The sequence below is a fragment of the Peromyscus californicus genome, unplaced genomic scaffold (assembly GCF_007827085.1).
Source record: "Peromyscus californicus insignis strain IS unplaced genomic scaffold, ASM782708v3 Scaffold_4__1_contigs__length_199733344, whole genome shotgun sequence".
Lineage (NCBI taxonomy): Eukaryota > Metazoa > Chordata > Mammalia > Rodentia > Cricetidae > Peromyscus > Peromyscus californicus.
Genome location: NW_026294562.1, coordinates 22,594,891 through 22,620,142, shown reverse-complemented (window position 1 = coordinate 22,620,142; position 25,252 = coordinate 22,594,891). Strand labels below are relative to the sequence as shown.

The following is a 25,252-nucleotide window of genomic DNA, read 5'->3' as shown; positions in this document are numbered from 1 at the left end:
TGACAAAGAGAAACAGACTCTGACTGTAGGAAAAGCAATCAAATTCTGGTCAGTGTGTGAGTGATCTGGAAGGTAAGCTATGACAGGTGTGGTCAGGATACATTGTCCTGTGGATACATGTTCCTTTAATCTCAAAAATCATGTCTTTAGATCAGCTAAAACCTTTCAATTTCCTTTCCTCATTCTGATGAATCTAACTTTGGGGTGGAGAAAAGAAAACTCACCTCATGGAAGCATAAGCAAAAAGCCTAGAATGTACTGAGTCTGGCTGAGATATGTTCATTCTGAGAAGCGTTCAAAATATTTAGATTCTCTAGGAACATTTTTCCATTAATGTATTTCCAGAAAATATAGATGAAGGAATCTTATCACTTCAAAAGTCCGGTTCCTTAAATTGTTGAACAATGATTTTTTTAACTGTATTAATAGCACTTTCTTTACTTTGTACTTTAAAACAGATCCAATGGTTCAGCATGTACAAAGCACACTCTTCCTCCTGTGCCCAACATATATTACATGATTAAAGCACAAGTGTGAATCAAACTTTATATTTTTAGGACAGGAAGAGATAACAATAAGCAGACAAGGAGGCTTCACCAATTTACAGAACCAGTAATATGAGGAATGAGAAAAATGTAGATCAGGAAAGATGATGTTGAATCATAAATGATAGATAACATGCATGTAGTAAGACAAACAAGCTGTGGATCTATATCTACAGACCAGTGAAGACTCCTGCTCCCAAGCAATAGAAGTTTAAGTAGAGAATAATGTTGTGTACCAGATGCTGGCCTTGCAGAGGTTCTCTTCCTATTCCCATTCAGCAGGTGACCCCCTTCCAGGAAAATAGAATTCTTAAAGGAAACTGAGTCTAAGAAGCCCTTTACTCTAGACATTGATGATTGACAGGGAAGGAGCACTGCATAGGGATGAAAGGAGAGGCTGCCAACACTTTAGTCCCAGAATTCTGGCTCAGAAATTTTTCAGTGCCTTGTTCCATTAATGTGAGCAGCAGAGTCTATCCTCCAGACAAAAGGTGTTGGAGACTGACTCAGGACTGTTTGACCCAGGACTGTTATGTCTTGAGTTTTCTGCTTCGTGGAGTCTTGCAAAAACAGGGCGTCCTTGGCCTAACTGCAAAATGTACGTTTATATAAACCACTTGGCATAAACTGTAATCAGCCAGCTGCAAAAGCCTGGGACCAAAGAAACACCCACCCTGACCACCCTGACTTTTTCTCAAAAATTTTCCACTCTCCTTTCCCTGCTCCCCCTCCCTGCCTGAAATCCTGCTTATGAGCTGCAACATCCTGCCAATAAACGAGACCTTGACGCGACTCAGACTGACTCTGTCTTTCTTTATGCGCCTGGTCTCCTTCTTCTCTCGCCCCCACTGGCTTTCAGGTGGTTCCCTCCTCGAGACCCTCGAATAACCTGACCTGCTGGATGGGTCAAGTGGCGCCCGAATGCGGGGCTCGAGGCACGGCGACCCACCAGACGACAGATGAAAAGAAGGTCCGGCCGGACAAACATATTTTGGTAGATGCGCCCGGACAGCATCACTCGTGCGACGCGGGCTACCTTGATGTAAGACTTGTCGTCCCATAAGCCATGGGCAAAGTTTTGACTAAAGAAGCTCTCTTCATAAAAGAGATGCAGGATAGTCTCAGGGAGAGGGGAATAAGAGTAAAAAAGAAAGATTTAATAAAATTTTTTTGTTTTGTGGAGGAGAAATGTCCCTGGCTGGTTATCAACGGCCTGGGCATTCACCCTCTGACTTGGAATAAAGTAGGAAAAGATATTAATAAGATGCTCAAAGACGGGGAAAACATCCCTGATGCATTTTTTCGTTTCTATGGAGTAATAAGAGATATCCTAAAAGATTCAGAAAAGGATGGTAGGGTGTTGCATCTACTGGCACTCGCAGAGGATCTATTAAATGAGGTATCCTATCCAAAAAAAAAAAAAGAGTGAAGTAGCTTCAAACAGGACAGGTCAAGAGAATAAGAACGTCAGCGCCGCAGCCAACACAGACAGACAGGGTAAAACCTACGGTAAAACTGAAAGTAAAAATGGTCTCGTTAACGAGGCCACAGGGGGGACTAGCTCTCGCGCTCCTTCCTGATTGATGAGCCCATATTAGAAAAGGACTTGGACCCCCCTTTTATCAAATCCCCCCTCCCGTTAAGTCTGTGTATCCTGTTATCCACAAAGACAAGGGTGATCATTGGCTAGACCCCACTTCGGAAGCCAGTTTAGAAGAAGAGGCGGCCGGTTATGAAAGGGAGAAATACGATCCATTTAGATCTCAGACTCTGGTGGCCCATACGGGGAGCCTCCTGGTCACCAGAGGGTCAAATGTCTTACAATGGCCTCCTCCTCCACCCGAATTTGTTCCTTCTGTCCCCTTAGACCCCCCTTCAGCGCTACCCCGGGGTCCAGAGCCTGCTAGCCACTAAGGAATCTCTTTTAAGTCAAGTCCGTAGTCTAAAGGAGGTCCTCTCATTAAAAAGGGAGCTTAAGGACCTCACGCACCAGATTCAAACTCTACAGGCTGACCTCACCGATACAGCCTCACCTCCTAAAGTTAGCACAAAGAAACAGGGTACTCAGAGAAGGGCACCCACAGTATCCCTCTCCTTCCCAGTAATAACTCGCTCGACTAGCCAGCCTCGAAGTACTGGGGAGGCGGGACAGTCAGGGGAAACGGAGGAACCAATGGAACAGCCAGACTCGTCAAATGACCAGGAGGAAAGGGACATAGAGAGAGATGATGGGGAGACTGATAATGCAGCTTCAGGTTCCGAGGAAGAAGCCGAGGATGAGCCAGCCGATGACAGGGAAGAACTAGAAGAACATACTGGTCACGGCTCACAGAGCTCCCATATTTTTAAGAAAATAAAAGTTAAATATCTAAAGGATTTACATTCGGCTGTTAAAAATTACGGCATTAATGTCCCATTCACCATCTCAATCCTGGAAGGACTTGGACAAGGGGGGTAGTCTCCTTCCCCATGAGTGGAATAAGATTGTCCAATCAGTCTTAACTTGTAGCCAATATTTGACTTGGAAGGCCGAATTTATAAATAGGGCTGAAACACAGGCTGCATTAAATAAACATAGCCCACAGGTGGCCTCCTGGTCCGTAGACAAACCGACAGGACGAGGCTGTTACACCTCGGAAAACAAAGAGGCTTGCCGATAGGACTCTTGGCACAAACCTCCCAGGTGGCTCTAGCGGCCTGGCGGGCTGTCCCCTCCATGGGGTCGGCCAGCACTTCACTATCCAAGATAATACAAGGAGCTAATGAGCCTTATGCTCAATTTGTAGCTAGATTTTTGGAAGCCGCTGAGAGGATTCTGGGAGAGGATGGTGCTGAAAACATCATAGTTAAACAACTGGCTTTAGAGAATGCCAATGCAGCCTGCAAAGCTGCCTTAAGGGGCAAAACTAAAACAATGGACCTTAATGGCATGATTAAGCTGTGTGGTGAAGTAGACTCTTTTGAACACAAAATTTCAAAATCCATCAGTCTAGCTATAGGTGCTGTCCTTCAGCCCTTGGCCGGAAAATCAGGAGGAGCAAAAAATTGTTTTAGATGCGGAGCCTCAGGCCACTTCGCCCGTCATTGTCCCACCAACCCCAATCCAGGGATTTCTTCCCCCAAGCCCAACTCTGACCCTCGTGGCCCAGCCCCTGGGGTATGCCCCCGATGTAGGCGGGGACGGCACTGGGCTAGCGATTGTCGCTCCAATTATGACAGTGCAGGCCAGCCCCTGACTGCGGTCCAGGGAAACGGGCTGAGGGCCCGGTCCGGGGCCCTCCTCCGCAGTGACCATCCCCTCTCCGGTCAGGAACCAACAACCCTTTTGTCCACCTTCAGCAACAGGGAACTACATGTCCTCAGGGCAATCTAACCCACCTTGCTCAAGCTTATCTAGAGCCACCCCAGGCAGCGCAGGATTGGACCTCTGTTCCTCCACCACCCGGATTGTAACTCCAGAAGAAGGAACGGTAGTGATAGAAACGGGGGTGTTTGGTCCTCCCCCACCCGGCATGTTCTTCCTTGTTATCGGTCGAGCTTCTAGCTCGATACAGGGGCTCACAATTATCCCATCCATAGTCGATAGCGACTACAATGGGGAAATAAAATTCCTGGCTTCAGCCTCTCGAGGCCCAGTCACTATCCCCATGGGTCAGCGAATAGCTCAGGCCCTACCACTCCCATTAACCGGGAAATTTCAATATAACAATCACTCCCGTGGCTCCTCTGATGTATTCTGGGTGCAGCAACTGACTGAAAGCCGACCCACTATAAAACTTTTGTTAGACGGGAAGCCCTTCCTTGGCCTTCTGGATACTGGCACTGACTCTACCGTTATCTCAAAAAGACATTGGCCCACCGCATGGCCTTTGGAGCCCACAGCCACCCATCTAAAAGGGATAGGACAAACACAAAATACCCTTCAAAGTTCAAAAATATTACAATGGAAGGACCCTGAGGGAAACACAGGGACCGTAAAACCTTTTGTAGTTGAGGGATTACCGGTCAATCTGTGGGGCCGTGACATTATGACTCAGATGGGGGTCATCATGATGAGCCCTAATGACAAGGTGACCCAAATGATGTTAAAAACAGGCTTCTTACCAGGAAAAGGGCTGGGGAGGCATGAGCAAGGGCCCCCACAACCTATTATGGCCAAATAAAAATTAGATAGAAAAGGACTGGGCACGAGTTCTACAGACCTTTTTTCCTAAAGACCACTGCTCTCCCTGCACGCCACGCCGACAAAATAATATGGAAGTCAGATGACCCGGTGTGGATAGACCAGTGGTCCTTGCCTCAAGAGAAGGTCCAGGCTGCCCTTCAGTTAGTGCAGGAACAGTTAGACCAAGGGCATCTCGAACCCTCTACCTCCCCGTGGAATACTCCTATTTTTGTCATCAAAAAAAGGACTGGAAAATGGAGGCTATTACAGGATCTTAGAGAAGTTAACAAAACTATGATACCAATGGGGGCGCTGCAACCAGGGCTACCCTCGCCTGTAGCCATCCCCAGAGGGTATGCCAAAATAATTATTGACATTAAAGATTGCTTTTTTTCTATTCCCCTTCACACTGCTGATTGTAAAAGATTTGCCTTTTCTATTCCTATTATTAATCAGATTGGACCAAATCCACGTTTTCAATGGAAAGTTCTGCCCCAAGGAATGGCCAATTCACCCATTCTTTGTCAGAAGTATGTGGCCCAGTCTATTAACCCAATTAGAATACAGTTTCCTGAGGCCTATATTATCCACTACATGGATGATTTGTTGATCGCTGCTGAGACAGTGGAAAGAACACATCTAGTAACACAGAACTTGGTACGGGCCTTACAAGATAGAGGGTTTCATATCGCCCCAGAAAAAATTCAAACACAATTTCCTTTTCTGTTTCTGGGGTTTGAACTTCACCCTGAGCTCCTGTATACTCAAAAGATCCAGATCAGAAGAGATACCCTACTCTGCCTCAATGATTTTCAAAAGCTTTTGGGGGACATCCAATGGCTAAGACCTTACCTCAAAATGACAAAAGGGGACATATGTCCTCTCGAAGATATCCTTAAAGGAGATCCTGACCCCCTCTCTCCCTGACACCTCACCGCGGAGGCAGAAAGGGTACTTGATGAAGTAGAATTAGCCATCAACCGACAACACATTGGGTTTTTCTCTCCTGCCTTGCCCCTGCATTTAGTGGTCTTCTCTACCAAGTTTGCCCCTACTGGCCTGTTGTGGCAAGAGTCTGTACCCTTACTTTGGGTACACCTCCCGGTTGCTAAAAGGAGAGTCCTTCCTTTATATCCCCTGTTGGTATGCCAATTAGTAACATTGGGAATAAGAACCTCCACTAGATATTTTGGGAAGGAACCTGACAGTACTACTATCCCGTATGATAAAGAAAATCTAGAATGGCTATCTACACATCACCCGGAATGGGCTACACTTGTTTGTTCCTATGCAGGAAAATTTGATACCCAGATGCCTAGTGATAAGTTGTTACAATATTTTTCTTTCACTCCCTTTCTCTTTCTTAAAAATACTAAGTTAAAGCCAGTTCCCAATGCTTGCACAGTATTTATAGATGGATCAAAGAATGGTCAAGCTGCATATGTTTATAACCAGCAACAAAGGATTATAAAAACACCCTTTAAGTCCGCCCAATTGGTGGAGCTTTACGCCGCCCTAGCAGTGTTCAAAGCATTTGAGGCACGCCCCCTTAACCTGTATTCAGACAGTAGATATGTGGTGGGAGCCCTGCAGGTACTGGAAATGGTGCCAATAATTGAACCAAACACCCCAACTTTTGAGATGTTTTCAAAAATTCAAAAATTGATCCACCAAAGGTCAAAGCCCTTTTTTATTGGGCACATTCGTGCTCACACTGGCCTGCCCAGACCCCTAGCACTGGGGAACGAACTTGCGGATGCCGCAACATGGACCCCCTTGATCTTGCTTCTAGAACAAGACCAGATTGCGGCCGCCCACGAGGCCCACCGATTACACCACCTTAATGCCCAGACCTTAAGACAAAGGTACTCACTCACTAGAGAACAGGCTAGGGAAATTGTCAAAAGCTGTAAAAATTGCCTGATGTTCTTACCCGAACCTCATTATGGAGTAAACCCCAGAGGGCTTATACCTGGACAAATATGGCAGATGGATGTCATCCATGTTCCTTCTTTTGGCAAATTAAAGTTTATACATGTTACTGTAGATACCTTCAGTGGATTTATTTGTGCCTCCGCTCATAGTGGAGAAGCCACCAAAGATGTTATCAATCATATGTTACATGTCTTTACAGTGCTGGGGCAGCCAAAATGCATAAAAACAGATAATGGCATGGGGTACACCAGCAATAAGTTTAAACAATTCTGCTTACAATTGGGGATAAAGCATGTCACTGGAATACCCTATAACCCCCAGGGACAAGGCATTGTGGAACGGGCTCACCAAACCCTAAAGAACACTATTAGTAAACTCAGCTCACAGGAAACCTTGTTCCCTATCAAGGGAAACCAAAGGATGTTGCTTGCACATGCCCTCTTTGTGTTAAATTTCTTGACTTTGGATGGCTTGGGAAAATCCACAACTGAACGACACTGGCACCCAGAGACCAGCCCAGGATATGCCCAGGTTCTCTGGAAAGATCCCATCACTGGAAAATGGGGCGGCCCAGATCCAGTATTAATCTGGGGAAAAGGGTCCGCATGTATCTATGACACCAAGGAAAATGGGGCCCGTTGGTTGCCCACAAGATTAATTAAACCCTACTCTGTAAAAGGGTCCCCTAAAAATAAATAATAACCTTAGGTCCAGGAATTAGCCCTGAGACATGAATCTTTCTTTTGCAGGTACCCCTGCGACCAAGGAAAGAAAAGGACCATGAGTACTCTCATTGCTCTCACAGCATGCCCCAGGACCGGAAAAAACCGCCTCTATGCTCTTCCTCTTCTTCTAATTTTGACCGCCAACTCTATGGTCAAGGCCAGTCCCCATGCTTTTAAAAAAACTCACTTGGCAGGTCATCTCCCAAACTGGGGAAATGCTCTGGCAGACGTCTGCCAATCATGCCCCCTTGTCATGGTGGCCGGACCTGACCCCTGATTTTTGTCAATTGGTTGCGGGGTTAGATACTTGGGACATCCTGGATAAAGGTATCAATGGGTTAAATACAAGTCATGATAGTTCCCCTCATAGTCAGCGCGCCTACACTGGATGCAGCAGTCCCACCGCACGCTGTCGACTTGCCCAGTCTGACTTTTATGTCTGTCCCAAAGATGGTAGAAATCCTGCCCAGGCATATAAATGCAGAGGATTCAAAAAATATTTCTGTGCCTCATGGGGATGCAAAACAACTGGAAGTGCCTACTGGCGCCCTTCATCCTCCTGGGACTTGATAACTAATTTTAAGCGAAATTATAACAAAATCTATATAGGTACCAGTGGATGCTACTGGAACAACATACCTAAATCCCTTATGTGGGTACTGTCCCTTCCCCTCAACATCTCTTTTACTGAGAGAGGAAAATTATTTTCAGGTTGGGCTACAGGCCGCACCTGGGGCCTGCGATGGTATCAGTCAGGCTCGGACGTTTAAAATAAAATTACAAATAGAAAATCTTAACTCTGTCCCCCTTGGACCCAATCCAGTCCTCCCCAAAACTCTGGGCAAGCTCCCAGCCCCAACTCTGGGCAAGCTCCCAGCCCCAGCCAAAGCAGCGGCTACCCCAGCACCCTCTCCTCCTCTCTACCAAATGCCTCCCCCTTTACCCCACAGACCACAGACAATAGACTGTTTAGCTTAATACAAGGAGCATATATAGCCTTAAATACTACAAACCCGGATAAGACCTTGGATTGCTGGCTTTGCCTTACCTCTAGCCCCCCTTATTATGAAGGAATCGCCTTCCAGTCTGCTGCCAGCAACCTCACTTCCCCTAGCAGCAGGTGCCAAACTAACCCTCATAGATTGACACTCTCTGAAATCTCAGGGCAAGGATTCTGTTTGGGTACAGTACCATCGACTCACCAACATCTCTGCAATCAGACAATAGCACCCACCAAGGGAAACTACTATCTTGAGGCACCTAATGGGTCCTACTGGGCCTGCAACACCGGATTAACCCCCTGTGTGTCTGCTCAGATATTTAATAACTCCCATGAATTCTGTGTACTTGTTCAGCTGTGGCCTCGTGTCACATATCATGAGGAAAGCTCAGTGATAGAATTCTTTGAGCAGAGGGGTAGATACATAGCCTGTATCTATGACTATTGCCCTCTTGTTAGGCATCAGAGGCATTGCTGCTGGAGTCAGTACAGGAACCACTGCTCTTGTACAAAATAACCACCTGATGCAGTTACAAATGGCCATGACCACCAATCTAGAGGCTATAGAAAGATCTATTTCGGTCCTTGAAAAGTCCCTCACTTCACTTTCAGAGGTAGTACTACAAAACAGAAGGGGTCTAGATCTGCTGTTCCTAAAGGAGGGAGGTTTATGTGCCGCCCTAAAGGAAGAATGTTGCTTTTATGCAGACCACACTGGTATTGTCAGAGAATCCATGGAAAAATTAAGGGAAAGGCTAGCTCAGAGAAAAAGGGAGTTTGAAAATCAGCGCGGATGGTTTAAAGATTGGTTGCAAGGATCCCCCTGGCTCTCCACCCTGTTACCCACCATTTTAACTCCTTTAATTATTCTTCTCCTCCTCATCACCTTTGGCCCCTGGGCTTTTCAGTGGTTGACTCAATTTATCAAAGGTCAGATTGATTCGGCCTTACCACAGCATATTTCAATCCACTATCACAGACTAGATACAGAGGAGAGCAGCCAGGAGCCCCCTCAAAGACTCAGGTTCAATGTCCCCGGGTCCTAACATCCCTTGGTTTCATTAGGACCATGATGAAGATGCCCCACACAGACCCCTCGACTCGGGCGAGGCTGCCCCTGTGTGAAGGAAAGCTCCAGGCATGACTGGAGTGCAGCTGTGACTGCACAGGCTGGGGACATGGGTGCCCTAATATCCTGAGAGCCTGGATTACATGCCCCATTGCATAATGGTTGTGCGGTAGCAGTCTAACGCTCAGCGCTTATCAATTTCCATTCCCTCCGAAAAACCGCACGGTCCGCTGATTCCCGCACCACGGGGATGCCTGTAGTGTTTGAATCTGGGGAGATGCTGTCTCCTGGACCTCTTTCTCATAGGATAGAGGGACGGGGCCCCTGTGATCCTCCAGAAGCCATTCCTTCAGACCCCCAGACCTCTTAAAGCTCAACCACAAATGTGGTCCATTTGTAAAGTAAAGAGGGAATTTGTTGGAGACTGACTCAGGACTGTTTGACCCAGGACTGTTATGTCTTGAGTTTTCTGCTTCGTGGAGTCTTGCAAAAACAGGGCATCCTTGGCCTAACTGCAAAATGTACGTTTAGATAAACCACTTGGCATAAACTGTAATCAGCCAGCTGCAAAAGCCTGGGACCAAAGAAACACCCACCCTGACCACCCTGACTTTTTCTCAAAAATTTTCCACTCTCCTTTCCCTGCTCCCCCTCCCTGCCTGAAATCCTGCTTATGAGCTGCAACATCCTGCCAATAAACGAGACCTTGACATGACTCAGAATGACTCTGTCTTTCTTTATGCGCCTGGTCTCCTTCTTCTCTCGCCCCCACTGGCTTTCAGGTGGTTCCCTCCTCGAGACCCTCGAATAACCTGACCTGCTGGATGGGTCCAAAAGGAATAAATCAGCATTCCATATTTCACTACATTAACAGAAAATACTTTCCATATATTAATCAGAGTGGATTCTAAACATCCATCCAAGACACAGATTCATGGAGTTTCTGAACTGAATAGAAGCATGGAACCCTTCAGGGAGATCCCTGGGTCATATGTTAACTATTCTAATCAAAACTGCACCGGGATTCTCATGATCAGCTGACTTCTGATGAGTTTCTAAAATAAAAGGCAGATGAGACCTCTAGGTTTGCCATAATTTTTGTCCAATTTTCCATTTTTTTCATGAAATTTGTGAGAATGTTTTTCATCCTATTATGTGAACTAAAGTCACAGGAAGCCATGGGCTTCAGGGGCCTGAATACCTCTTGTGGGAGGGTGAGTGTATCAGAGATTTTGCTGTGTATCAGATCTGGGAAGCTCCCAATTCCATATTTACCATATGGTTCCTGTAGGTTTTTGACAGAACATGAGGGATGAAAGAGAAACAATTTTCAGTCTAATACTCTTTTTAATTGAGTATATATTCCCAGCACTTTAAAATATTTACTTAAATTTCCAGTATAATTCTAAATCCAGAAATGCAAAATTACAGACAAAAAATATATCCATTTATCAAAAGACTGCTAATAATGGAAAATAATCATAAATTTCAGGATAATGGATAATACTTATGTGTTTACAATTAATCTATCAGTGAATATTGGTTTAGCACAATGTTATAGTCCAATCTACAATTTTTCCCTTTTATTAAAAATTGATTTTTTCTCACATTATGTATCATGATTATGGATCCCCCCTCTATTCCTTCCTGTTCCTCCCCACCTTCTCTCACATTCAGATATCCTTCTTTTCTGCCTCTCATTAGAAAACAAGCAGGCCTCTAAAAATGATATATAGTATAATACAATCTACTAAATATTACATGACACAACAAAAATAACACATCAGAACTGGACAAAACAAACAAAGGAAAAGAACACAAGAGAAGGCACAGGAAACAAAGAACATTCATTTTCACATCAAAGAATCTCATAAAAACACTAAACTGGAAGCCATAATATATATGCAAAGACCTAGTGTAGACCTGTGCAGTCCCTGTGCATGCTGCCTCAGCCTCTGTGAGTTCATATGCTCTTTATTTTGATTTTATAGGGCCTTTTTTCCTTAATATCCTCCATCCTGTCTTGTTCTTACACTCTTTCTGCCTCCTATTCCACAGAGGTTCCTGATCCCTGATGGGAATGATTTGATGAGGATATTCCATTTAGTGCTAAGTGCTCCAAGGTCTCTCACTGTCTGCATATTGTCTGTTTGAGGGTTTCTGTATTTGTTGCCATCTGTTGCAAGATAAAGATGGCTGAGCAAGGCCCTGAAGGATGAGTATAGCAGAATGTCATTAGGATTCATTTTATTGCTAAATTTTTGTTTTGTGTTTTGTTGATAATGTTTTCTTGTTTTAGAACAGAAATATTTGCTTTTACCATAGGTCTCTGGATTATTTAGACTCCCATTATTGGCCACCAAACAAGTTTCAGGACTAGGTTTCATTTCATGGAGTGAACCTTAAGTAAAATCGGTTTTTGGTTGGTTACACCCACAGGTATTGTAACACCATTGCCCTAGCATATCTTGCAGGCAAGACACCATTATTAATGAAAGCGTTTGTGGCTAGGTTGGTGTTTATATGTCTCTTTTGATAGTACATAGAGTACATTCCAGTGCCAAAGATGCTGGAACATAGGGATGAAGGTTCTATGTAGGTATCAGCTTGACTTCTCCATGTTCGCAGAGCTGTATAGGTGTTTCTTCAGCAATGAGGCCTTGCTGTCAGTTTGTAGAAAGCAATCTATTGTCTTGGCTATAGGCTGGGTTGTTTGGAGATGTCCATCAAACTCATTTGAACAACAACTCAATTAGATGCAAACTAACGCTGGTCTTGAAAGTTTCATTTGGTGACAAGGGATGTTCAGTTGGGGCTCTTGGATATTTCATTTAGATCACCTTCATATATGTTTATATATATATATATATATATATATATATATATATATATATATAAGTTTCTACTGTATTAAGATTCCATACTATCCATCAAATGGCTCTGAATTTTAGGTGTTTCTCCCTATATTCCCTCCCTTGTCCTTGTCTCCCCTCCCCACTTAAGACTCCCCCCAATATATCCATAACTATCTATTCTATTGCCCCTTCCTAACAAGATCTATCTGTCCTCCATAGTCCCTTACATTAAATCTAACCTCAGTGGTTCTACAGATTGTAGCTTGGTTATCATTGATTTAACAGCTAATATCCACATTTAAGTGAATTCATACCAAATTTCTCTTGCTGGGTCTGGATTACATCACTCAGGGTGAGGGTTTTTTTTTTTTTGGTTCCATCCATTTACCTGAGAATTTCATAACTTTATTCTTTTTTTAATGGCTGAGTGACATTCCATTGAATAAATGTATCACATTTAAAAACATTCTATTCCTCAGTAGGGAAATACAGTTCGTTTCAATTTCTGGATATTATGAATAAAGGAGCAATGAACATTGTAGTAGAATATTATTTTAAGGTGTGTTACTTTTGTTTATGTTGCATTTGTTTAACTCTGTGAAGCTTTGTTACTGTGCCTGTCTGAAACGCTTGATGGTCTAATAAAGAGATGAATGGCCAATAGTGAGGCAGGAGAGAAAAATAGGGGAGACTGGCAGTCAGAGAGGATAAATACTAAGAAGGAGTGAGAAAAGAGATGGAGGAGTGAGAAATCAAGGAGCCAGAGAAGGAGGAGGACTCCAGGTGCCAACTGCCCAGCTACACAGCAAGCCATGGAGTAAGAAACAAAGAAAGGTATACAAGAATAGAAAAAGAAAAATCCTGTAGGCAAAGATAGATGGGATAATTTAAAGTTAAGAAAAACTGGCAAGAAACTAAGGCTGGGCATTAATCAGTAATAATAAGCCTTGGTGTGTGAATTTTTTGGTAGCTGGATTACAGGCCCCCTCAAAAAGAGCAAAAACAAACAACAACAGAACATCGTTGAGCAAGTGCTTTCATAATAGGATGAAACAATTGTTAGGTGTGCCCAAGAGTAGTATAGCTGTATCTTGAGGTAGATTGATTCCCGTCTTCCTGAAGTATTGTCACATTGATAGCCATAGTGGCTGTACAGGGTTGCACTCCCATCAACAATGCACCAGTGTTCCCCTTGTGCCACACCATTACCAGCATGTGCTGTCACTTTTTTTAAATTGATCTTCACCATTCTGATGGGTGTAAAATGAAATTTCACAGTAGTTTTGATTTGCATTTCCCTGATGACTAAGGTTTTTGAACATTTTTCTATGTTTCTTAATGTTTTTCTCAGCCATTTGCTTTTCTGCCCAAATTATTAGTTGGGTTATTTGTTTTCTTGATATCTCATTCTTTGAATTCCTTATAGCCCTCTATTGGATGTGTTGGATAAAATTTTTTCTCATTGTGTAGTTTGCCATTTTGTCCTAATGATGATGTCTTTTTCCATACAGAAGCTTGTCAGTTTCATGTGGTTCCAATATAATATTGCTAATGAAGTGAGGAGAAAGAGAAAGTGTGCATGTGTGTGTATGTTTAGCATGTATTTGTTTATGTAGATGATGTATATGTAACTGAAATTTCATTTCCCATATCTGAAAGTCATAAATGTTGTACATATTTGGGCATATAAGAAACAGTCATTTTACAAATATGAATATACTTCAGAAGTAGCTGAAGAGGTTGAACTTGTTCATTAAGTGTGGGAACAAAAAAGAAGAGTCTTTCAAATTGTACACATGCAGCACACACATATTCATAAATACACATATCTTAGAATGTGACTGTAAAAGAATATTGTATTTGGATACAGATTTAGTATCTGAGTTCTAATCTTCTTTACCATAGACTAAAGCATGTTGACTAATTATACTCTGTTTTATTTGATACTTTTAATTACTTATACTTTATTTGCAATTATGGCTTACTATATTACATTATATTATATTCTATATAATAATAAGTGTATGCTGATATATCATGATATCTATATAGAATAGTGATATAAATCCACAATACAGTATTTCTGCATAAATATATGTATAAATACTTTTACCTCTGAATGAAAAATGCACATTTTCAATTGTTTTACAAAACCTACATTATGCTGTGTATGGCCTGACATTGTGCCAAACATTTCACTTTTCTCCTATTCCCCCATTTCTCACTGTGACCAACCAGCTAAAGTCCAGGAAGAGATTGATCGTGTGGTTGGCAGACACCGCAGCCCCTGCATGCAGGACAGGAGCCACATGCCCTACACAGACGCCATGATTCATGAGGTCCAAAGATTCATTGACCTCATCCCCACCAACCTGCCCCATGCGGTGACCTGTGACACTAAGTTCAGGAACTACCTTATCCCCAAGGTAAGCTTGTCCCTTCTCTGCTGCACCTCTGTGCTCCTGATGTTCCCAGATCACAGTGCAGTTCCAGTCCTCTGTGTCACCTGGTGCTGCTGGTGCCTTATACTGCTTCCCAATCAGGAAGACAGCTCTTCTGCAGGTACAGATACATCTGGTAATGATACTTCCACATTTTCTCTCACTTTCACATACTATTTGGCAAAGCTTAGGTATTTCTGTTTGAATGTTCAAACAGTTTTTCAAATTTCCAAAAGTCTTTTCTGGATTTTTATCATTATGAGAAAAAAAAATCTTCAAATTGGAAAGAATTGATATCCTGAATTCTTTCAAATCATCAGTAAGGTTATGTCATTCAATCATTTATTTGTTATGTTTATTTCTGTGCCATGTTTCTTTTCAATAATGAAGTTTGTAAATATCTTTTGTAGGTTTTCTGAGTTGTGAATATCTGTTATTATTTCTCTAGTGCCTCTGCTATTCATTCCATCTGCATAATGGAAACAATTGAAACAATTGAAATGAAAACAATCCTTTTATTGGTCTTATTTTTATCTAAACATGTGAATTTTACTATTTCTAACAGGTATCTATAAATGTATATGGAATTTGAAGTTGTTATATGGGCTAATACTTTGCTATGTGCTTTTCATATTCCATTGTTCTTAGTTTCTCTTCAGTTTGGCTAATTACAGCATAGTGATGAACAGACCTAGTTGCAGTGGCCATCACTTGTCTCATTTCTGATTAGGATGAAGTATTGTAACTTTAATATTACTGCATCAAGTTTGATGTTTTAGAAATACATTGATATTTGTGTAGATAAGATGATAATTTTTAGTATGATTTATTTAAGGGTATAAGAGATACTTTATTATAGAGCCAATTATGTATGAGCATGACCCAGGAACACAGATTTTTTAGATGAATTTTATTCACAAAAATCTGTACAGTATTTTCAAAATTGTTCTCTGTCTCCATTTTATGGTTCTGTGTATTGTTTACCCTTTGATCACTGACTGTATATGTAGATGGAATTTTCTCCAGTCCTCCCTTGCCCAGTGGTCCAGATGAATCTCTCCTACCTGTGGTCCCATAATTGCTTATAAAAATAATTACTCAGAGGGTTATATTAATTGCAAACTGTATGGCATATGGCTACAGCTTATATTAGCTAGCTCTTTGAACTTAATTCAACCCATTCTTATTAATCTATGTCCTGATATGTGGCTTCCTGGCTTATCAGTACTTTCACATCTTCCTTCTTGGATGGCTGGATCACATATCCCCTGACTCTGCCTTCTTCTGTAAGCTTTCTTGCCATAGTTTCTTTATTAAGCAATAAAAGCAACACACATTATCAACATGTAAAAAGACGTCCCACAGCACTATATATGTTATCAACATGTATGTATGTTGGATATTCTCACTACACATTGTTTATGATTTCCATGTAAAGAAATTTCTGTCCATAATTTTTCTCCTGCATACTTCTTAGAATTCTTATATTAAAACTAAGCTGTTGGCTTAAAAGTAAGTTAAGAATGTTCCCTGATGTGGTTCTGTTTGTATTTAATTCATTCTGTGGCCACATAGTTTTACTTCGAAGACCCAAAAACTTCTGATTGAGTTCCAGATACTATAGATGAAAAATGCAGAATTTTTATAGTAATACCTTCATCCAAAAAGGATGAAGTTGCTCTCCACAGGGTAGTTCTGTATTTCTTCAGGGTAGGGAGAAAAAAGAGACTGGTAATTATGTGGAGATGATGGGACCAGTTTTGCCAGTGGCATCGGGCTTTGTTGTGTGATAACAGACTTAGGATATGGGTGAAGTTGCCAGTTTGCTTTGGCTAAAGGACACTCCTGAGGCAAGACTGTTGAGGTCTATTCTAATATACATAACATTTTTATGTTTATATCCTTAGACCCAACTAAATAGTAAATAGAACACAGGACAAGATAGGAGTGACATATCTTCTCATGGCTTCCTTGGGTTTAGACCCCAGTTTGAGGCAAGTGTTGCATCAGCTAAACTTACATCCCTTCATCCCTCTGCTGCTGGATCATGATATGACTGGTCTCTTTTGGGTCCACTCAAGCAGATTATTCCATTTATTTCCCTATGTGGAACAACCTGATCTAGAAATAAGCATGACTTCACAGCTGATTCTCCCTTCTGACAAGTAGGATAAGCGATTTCTTTGATCAGACTGGAGCCACTGATCTCAGCAGAAGTAATAGGAAAGGAAGGAACCAATGACCTTTGCCGTAATTGTTTTGGTAGATTTTAGGCTTTCTAGGCCAAGGGGACTGTGCTGCCTCTTCAGAAACTCTGTCATTGCAGCAGAGAAGCAGCAATGGGCAATGTGTAAACAAGTGGTTATGAATATACGTTCAATGTCTATTGACACTAGAACTTAATTTTCACACAATTTACGTATGTCAATAATGGATTTTTAGCTTTATAAATTTAAACATACTTAGTGAAGCTGCATATTAATATGTGTGTCAGCCTTGTAAAAGCTTTGTAGATCCCATTCCTAGAAACTTTGAAATGATGCGAGATTAGTTTGTGTACTATTTAAAGAAAACTTGCCAGCACCAGTTCCCAGCAATTTCTGTATATCCCTAGAAGTTTTATTGATTTAGCTGTCACCAGATCATCTTACTTTAATCTTATTTTGTTTAATTTTATTTTTTCCCTCTCCTCCTCATTCCAACTCTTCCTTTTCTTCTCCCAAAGAGTCCTCATCCTGCTTTTCTGACACATGTACATATATGTATTTCTGTGTTTCTGCCTATGCATTCATATAGATAGATCACATACAAGACTGCACACAGCTACTCTGGCACATAGCCCTGCATTTACTTTCCTATCATATAAATACAGATATAGATAGACAGATTCTGTAAATGAGAAAAAAGGAGTGGTATTTGTCTCTCCAAATCTTCCATATTTTACTTATTGAATGGTCTCCTATTCTGTTCAAAATACTCAATGAATAATGCTACTTGGAAACTGATTCACATGAAGAGTATACAGAAGTGATGAGCCTGAGAAACCAGATCAGAGAAGCACGAGTCTAATCTGAAGGAAAGAAAGGAGAGATTGAGAAGTTTTAGTCCAAGTACTCAGGTGAAATGTCACTAGATGGCACTTTAGCCACATCTGTGCCTGGCCTCAACCTTCTCCCTGCTCCTTACCTGCTCTCTGTGTTGAAATGTCCCTGCTGTTCTTTTTACTTCACTCCCACTATGGAGCAGAAGGTGAACTAGGTTACTTTCCTAAAGTGTTTGAGCTCTCTGCTTTATTTCTAACTTGATTTCTCTCCGTGTGTTGTTATAGGGAACAACAGTAATAACATCACTGTCATCAGTCCTGCATGACAGCAAGGAATTCCCCCAACCCAGAGGTATTTGACCCTGGACACTTTCTAGACAAGAATGGAAACTTTAAGAAAAGTGACTACTTCATGCCTTTCTCAACAGGTAATAGAAACCCATTTCCATGGCTCTAGTGACATGAGAGGCTCTAAAGATTTACACAGTGGCTCCCTAATGGCCAATAGACTTGCAATGATCATACAGGAGTAAGTCTCTCAGTGTCCATGCACTGTCATGATAAAGAAATTTCTTCCCTTTCAGGTTATGAAACTGAGGCTTTGATTGTTCATCCATTGTTCAAAGTTGAGAAAGCTTAAGAAAAGAGTGTGTTTAATCTTCCTTTAGCTACATGGCAGAAATATCAAAGAAAGCAAACTTTGTTTACATTTTATTCACTCACTATGAAAATGGAGACACCATAATTTATATCCATGTCTTTTTTGCTGTGTCTCTCACCCCCATGCTCAACTATGTACTGACAATTCTTCAAAAATACAGAAAATAACCAAAGAGCCTCAAGTGCACTTGGTAAACACATGAATGAACAATACTTGATAAATTTCAGTTGGACAAGGGCAATGAGAAAGACTCCCAGATCTCTGGGTTATTGGGGATAAATCAGCACATTTACATCTCAAACCATATTAATTAATGCCTAAGATGAAGCATAATTCTAATAAATGACTGACTTCCTAGCTGCCTCAAAAGGCATAGGTAATGGAGGATTATAAAAAGAAATCCTGTATCATTAAAAGAAGGTTTTGAACCATTAGGTCAGAGCATTTTTACTCAGTTCAGAATTACAGGAACTTCAAGATCATCATGAGATGATGGAGACAGTGTAGATGTGGCAGGACATTCTGCAAAGATGATCAGAAAGCGTGTTCCTTCTCATTCAGGATGAGAACAATGGATATTGAGTCCACACCTGCAATGTGTATGCTGCCTTTGGACATGCAGTTTCTCTCCTTGGTTTTGTTATTTTTTATTATGAACACAGAGCCTCTTCCTCAGTCTCACAGGCAGTCTGATTACAAATGTGAACAAACCCACTTAGCTAAAAAGTATTCTTGAACAATGTGTTTCTTAATAGTATAGGTAATTGAGAAAAAAATCATTCCACTTTTTCTATTTGCCCAATTAGATGTCCTTTCATGCAGCCATCCATCTACCAACCCATCCAACAACTGCTACAGGCCGTGGAATAATACAGCAGAGGGCCATTAATAATTCAGGTATCAACCCACCAGATGAATAATTCCCTGGTGGAGGAATGTCATTTCAAGCAAGGCTTACGAGGCCATGAACTCTGATATTGTTTGCTCCTGTCTGTAACTTCACATGTTCATAAACAGCTGAGGAATCTCCCCACTACAGTGCATTCTCATGTAATGTTTACATGTAATCTCATGACTACATCTCAGTCTTAAGAGCACTGATGTCTGTGGACTGTCAAAAGATGATTACTTTCAAGCTGTACAATTTTAATAAATAGAAAATATACTAGGATGTGCTTCATAACTAGATCTATTATTCCATGAAGACTATAGAAACTTAGAAATCTTTTTTATATCATTGTCTCAGGCTCAAATAGGAGAATGGCCATGTCTCCCCAGTTCTAGACAACTATGTACAATTAGCTGATTTAAAACCTCACAACAAATTTAAAGTTGACTAGTTTCCCCTGCAAATGAATCACACAAGGACAAATTCCCAAGTGTCTGATTGCTGAACCAAGGTCACAGGCATAAAGCAACACTGGTGATAGTTTTGCTAAAGTCTGGCTGATAATTTAAGACATATCTCCCTACACAAATTCCTAGCAGCTTATCTCATGGGCGCTGTGCCCTCAGCCTCCACTTTATAGCCTGCACAGCCAAGTGTTTCCATGGTTACCCACTTTTAGTTGCACTGGTTGCTTCATATCAGAGCTGCCTCCAAGTCTGAGAAAAACTGACACTTTTAAATGTTAGTTTAGAATGTTAATCACACTCAGAAATACATAATACAATGCATGATTTTTTCTCCATTTTCTAGGCTCCCAAATAGTTTAACTTTATAACGCCCTTCATAGGCTATCTCCTTAACAGATACTGAAGCAGCTATACATTCCTTCATGCCTACAGCTGCCCCACTAATGAGAAAGCTGACAAGTTTATTTCATGTGTGTTATCAGAATGGCTCTGCTACTTATTGTTTACCTATGCAATGCAATATGACCCTCAGATGTAATATTCCCTGAGAATAAAATATTCTCAGATTTTATTCCCATGCCTGTGTTGTATATAAGGGATGCAGAAAAAAGAGAGGAAGAAGAGAACTTGAGAGAAATAAGGAGAATAACCAACAGTACCTGTATGAGTCTTATTTCCTCAGATAGATAAGAATTATATTTAAGTCCTGCTACTCTGAGGCATTCTCTTTGCAACCCTGGAGCTGTCCTGGGAGCTGGTCGCATGGGCTACAATAAATAACTTACCGTTCATTCGTAGTCTCCTGTGTCAGGTACAAGTACAGTGATGCTCACATTTACAAATGAGAATAGTAAACTTCTTTGACTTTCCTCCCCCTAGGAAAACGGATTTGTGCAGGAGAGGGCCTGGCACGCATGGAGCTGTTTCTTTCTATTCCTGACCACCATTTTACAGAACTTTAAGCTGAAATCACTGGTTCACCCTAAAGATATTGATACAACCCCAGTGGCCAATGGATTTGCTTCTCTGCCACCCCTTACCAGCTCTGCTTCATTCCTGTTTAAAGAAGATCAGACTTTCTGGCCTAAGCTGTGTTTGTTTTCTGCAATCACCTCTAGACCTTCATCCACCTCCTTCCTCATCAGGGACAAGGTGTCCTTTCTTCAATCGCATGTATTCCCATTGTGTCAAGACCAAGGAAACACCTGTCAACCATTTTGCAGTTTCTGGAGTCACTGCACAAATACATTGCTATTTTCTCTTCTCTGCAACACTGTTATTATCCCTTGTGCTAATGTGTATCTGGTCTTGAGTTAAAATAGAATTTCACTGTAAAATAACTAATATAATAAAAATAATTCATGGTCAATTTTCTTCTATATGTTTTCAATAATAAATATATTTGATTTGTGTACCTGTTCTTAGACTTGCTTACAACTTAGGTAAAAAAAAAAATGAAAGAAAATAGCGTTCCCAACACATCATGCTGGTCCACATATTGTGAAGCATAGAGAATGCAAGAGAGTGCTAGAGAGATATTTCATTTACTATAGTGCTTGACACACAAACCTAAATCCAATATTTGGCATATATATATATATATATATATATATATATATATATATATATATATAATATTTGGCATATATATATATATATAATGGCTAAGTGTGTATGCTTGTTATAACAACACTGGGATGACAGACAAGAGATCCTGAAAGCTCTCTGGACACCCAACCCAGCCTAATTAGTGAGCCTTGTGTCCCAGTGAAATACCCTATCTCAAAATACAAGCATATCACCTTCCAAAAAAAAAACTCTCAAGGTTCACTGGTGACTTCCACATATGTGTATGTACATATATTCTCTCATATAATCACCTGATTATTCACACACATCCACACACCCACATACATACATGTAAAACAGAATGGAAAGAGGAAGGTGGTACCAAAGCCCTTCAGTGAGCATCACTTAGAGTCACTTCAAGTATTTGTATTTGAAACAAATAAACACTGTCCTGGAGTAGCCCCACCATGTAGAGAACAAGTCACAGGGAGGAACACACATGTAGAATCAGATCATGCCCTGCTTTGCTATTATTGTCAATAAAAGGTAACATTTTAAACATGCTTTTGACTTTATGTTCTCAGGTTGGACCTGAGCATGAATTTTGCTTTCTTATTGCTAATGATATGCTCCCTATGCCTCCCTCCTCTTCCCAGAAGAATAATGATCCCAGGAAGAGTCACATTTCCATAATTTCTAGATGCTACATTCTTTTCCCAATCAAATGAGAAGTAACAGTAGGGATTATCTCCTTCTGTCTTAGTCTCAAAGGAGCCACTTTTTCGAGCATTGCTAAGTTCTTTTCTTTGGACGTACTACAGGGATATATCTGCATATACATTAGTGCACATGCATACATTTGCACATGCTATTTGATCTATATACAGATTGTTGTGATAGAAAATGTGGCCTACACACCCTGTATTCAATCCCAACCTGCTCTGTCCATATCAGATATAGAACTAACAAAAGAAGTTAACATGCTCAGATCTCATTGCAAAAATACAAACAATATAAAAGATAAAGACAGTATTTCCTCTACAAAATCCACCAGTCCTACAGAACTGTTTGCCAAAGAGAATTACCTAAGATGAACCCCAGGACACAGAATTTAAAAGAACACTCATAAATTTCATTAAAAAAAACCAAGGAGTGACTGGAGAGATGACTCAGTGTTTAAGAACACTGGCTGTTCTGCTCTTCTAGAGATCCTGAGTTCAGTTTCTAGCAGTTACATGATGGCTTACAACCATCTATAATGGAATCTGATGCAGACAAATCATTTGTATACATAAAATATATCAACAAAAAATTCAAGTTTAAAAATGACATAAAAAAGCCTAATGAGCCGGGCGGTGGTGGCGCACGCCTTTAATCCCAGCACTCGGGAGGCAGAGGCAGGCAGATCTCTGTGAGTTCGAGGCCAGCCTGGTCTACAGCGTGAGATCCAGGAAAGGCGCAAAGCTACACAGAGAAACCCTGTTTCGAAAAACCAAAAAAAAAAAAAAAAAAAAAAAAAGCCTAATGAACTTAAAGAGAAGAAAAAAATCCAACACCTGTATGATGCCCCAGAAAACACAAGCAATAGGCCAGTGAAAATGATGAATACAATACAGGATTTGAAAATGTCATTCAATCAGGAGATAGAAACACTGAAGAGGAACCAAGAAGAAATGAAGATGGATTTGAAAAACCCAAAATTCCAAGTAGAATACTCAAGGGAAAGTCTGACAAATAGATGAAAAAAGCAGAAAATATAATTACAGGACACAAAGATACAGTAGAGGATCAAGACAAAATAAGCAAGGAATATGAAAAATTAAAAATACATGAAATAAACTTGAAGGGAATGTGAGACCCCATGAAAAGATGAGACCTTTGAATTATAGGAATAGATGAGGGAGAATATTCAGAGGTCAGTGGCATAGATCAGATCTTCAACACAATCATGGAAGAAAACTTCCCTAATAATACAAGAACTGTACAGAACACCAAAAAGACAAGACCAGAAATGAAATTTCTCACAGCATATCATAGTTGGAAAAACTGTGTGTGTGTGTGTGTGTGTGTGTGTGTGTGTGTGTGTGTGTGTGTGTGTGTGTGTTCAGAGAAAAGCACAAATCTATCATAAAGGAAAACCCATCAAAATAATGGCTGACTTCTCAATAGAAACCATGAAATCCAGAATAGCCTGTAGCCTTGCATTCCATGCCCTAAAAGACCATGACCACCAATCTAGAGTAATATATGTAACAAAACTATCTGTCACAGATGAAGGAAGAAAAAAGTTCATGATATGAACAGCCTAGAAAAGTTTATATTCTGCTGTGGGATGTTCTGTATGGCAAATGTGTTGCTGATTAGTCAATAAATAAAACACTGATTGGCCATTGGCTAGGCAGGAAGTGTAGGCGGGACAAGGAGGAGAATAAAGCTGGGAAGTGGAAGGCTGAGTCAGAGAGACACTGCCAGCTGCCACGATGACAAACAGCATGTGAAGATGCCGGTAAGCCACGAGCCACGTGGCAAGGTATAGATTTATAGAAATGGATTAATTTAAGCTGTAAGAACAGTTAGCAAGAAGCCTGCCTCGGCCATACAGTTTGTAAGCAATATAAGTCTTTGTGTTTACTTGGTCAGGTTTGAGTGGCTGTGGGACTGGCAGGTGAGAGAGATTTGTCCTGGCTGTGGGCCAGGCAGGAAAACTCTAGCTACAATATTCCCTCTTTCTGCTTTCTTCCCAGGAAGCCTTCTGGCTGGCTTTGTGGCCATTAGCCAGCTACTGCTGTGTTCAATGTGTTCTACCTCTCCCAGCTCAACCAAGTGAGGTGCTCCGGGGACAGGGTTGATGTCCAATATTCCCACTGCCCTGCATCTTGTCTGCCATGCAAGTCTGACATCTCTGTGGAGGGTGCTCACAACTGTATTTCTGAGTTGGAAGTTGAGACAGCTGTGTCTTGTGTCTATGGTAGGCATGGAGGGGAAGAAGTTGTCTTGTAAGTGCCAGATATCTTCCTAATAACATCAAAGAACTGTAGATTCTCAAGGAAGGGAACAACAGATGGATTTAGATGATGCCTTCTTTGCTATTGATGCCAAATTGACCATGGAGGAAGGCATTAAGGAGCTGGCACAGATTTCCAGGAGACACGCTGAAGATGAGGATGATGGAGCAAAAGCATATAAAGATGATGTGGACAATGCATGAAGAGACTGCAGAAGGGCTGCTAACATGCTATGGGAAAAACTGTCAACAGAGCCCTCCCCATAGCAAGTCTGGAACAGAGATAGTTAAGGAATTATACACTGCATGGCTTCAATGGAAAGACTATGTTCATACATAACTGTCTTTTCTATTATCCCTTCCTAAGAATATCTATCCTTCCCCTAGTCTCTTACTCTGTACATAACCTCTGTGTTTATATGGATTGTAGGTTACTTATTGAATCCTTAACAGCTAGCATAATTAAGCAAATATATTTATATTTGTCTTTTTTGATGTGGTTTACCTCACTCAGAATTATTTTTATAGTTCCATCCATATATTGCAATTTTCATTTACTTTAACAGCTGAAAAATATTCCATGTGTAAATGTACCACATTTTCTTCATTTATCTGTTGGTGACCATCTAGGTTGTTTCAATTTCAATTTCATATATATATATATATATATATAGATAGATAGATAGATAGATATAGATTAGATATAGATAGATAGATATAGAGAGATATATAGATATATCTATCTCTATCTATCTATCTATCTATATATATATATATATATATATATATATATATATAGAGAGAGAGAGAGAGAGAGAGAGAGAGAGAGAGATACAGATAGAGATATATATCAGCATTGAACACAGCTGAGGAAGTTTCTTTAG

The 25,252-nt window shown here is 40.9% G+C and overlaps 1 pseudogene; it reads left to right on the top strand.

Annotated features, from left to right (window-relative positions):
* LOC128094990 (cytochrome P450 2C25-like) overlaps positions 1-20,859 on the top strand; it is a 51,818-nt pseudogene extending 30,959 nt beyond the window's left edge.
* Positions 20,860-25,252: the final 4,393 nt, after the last annotated feature.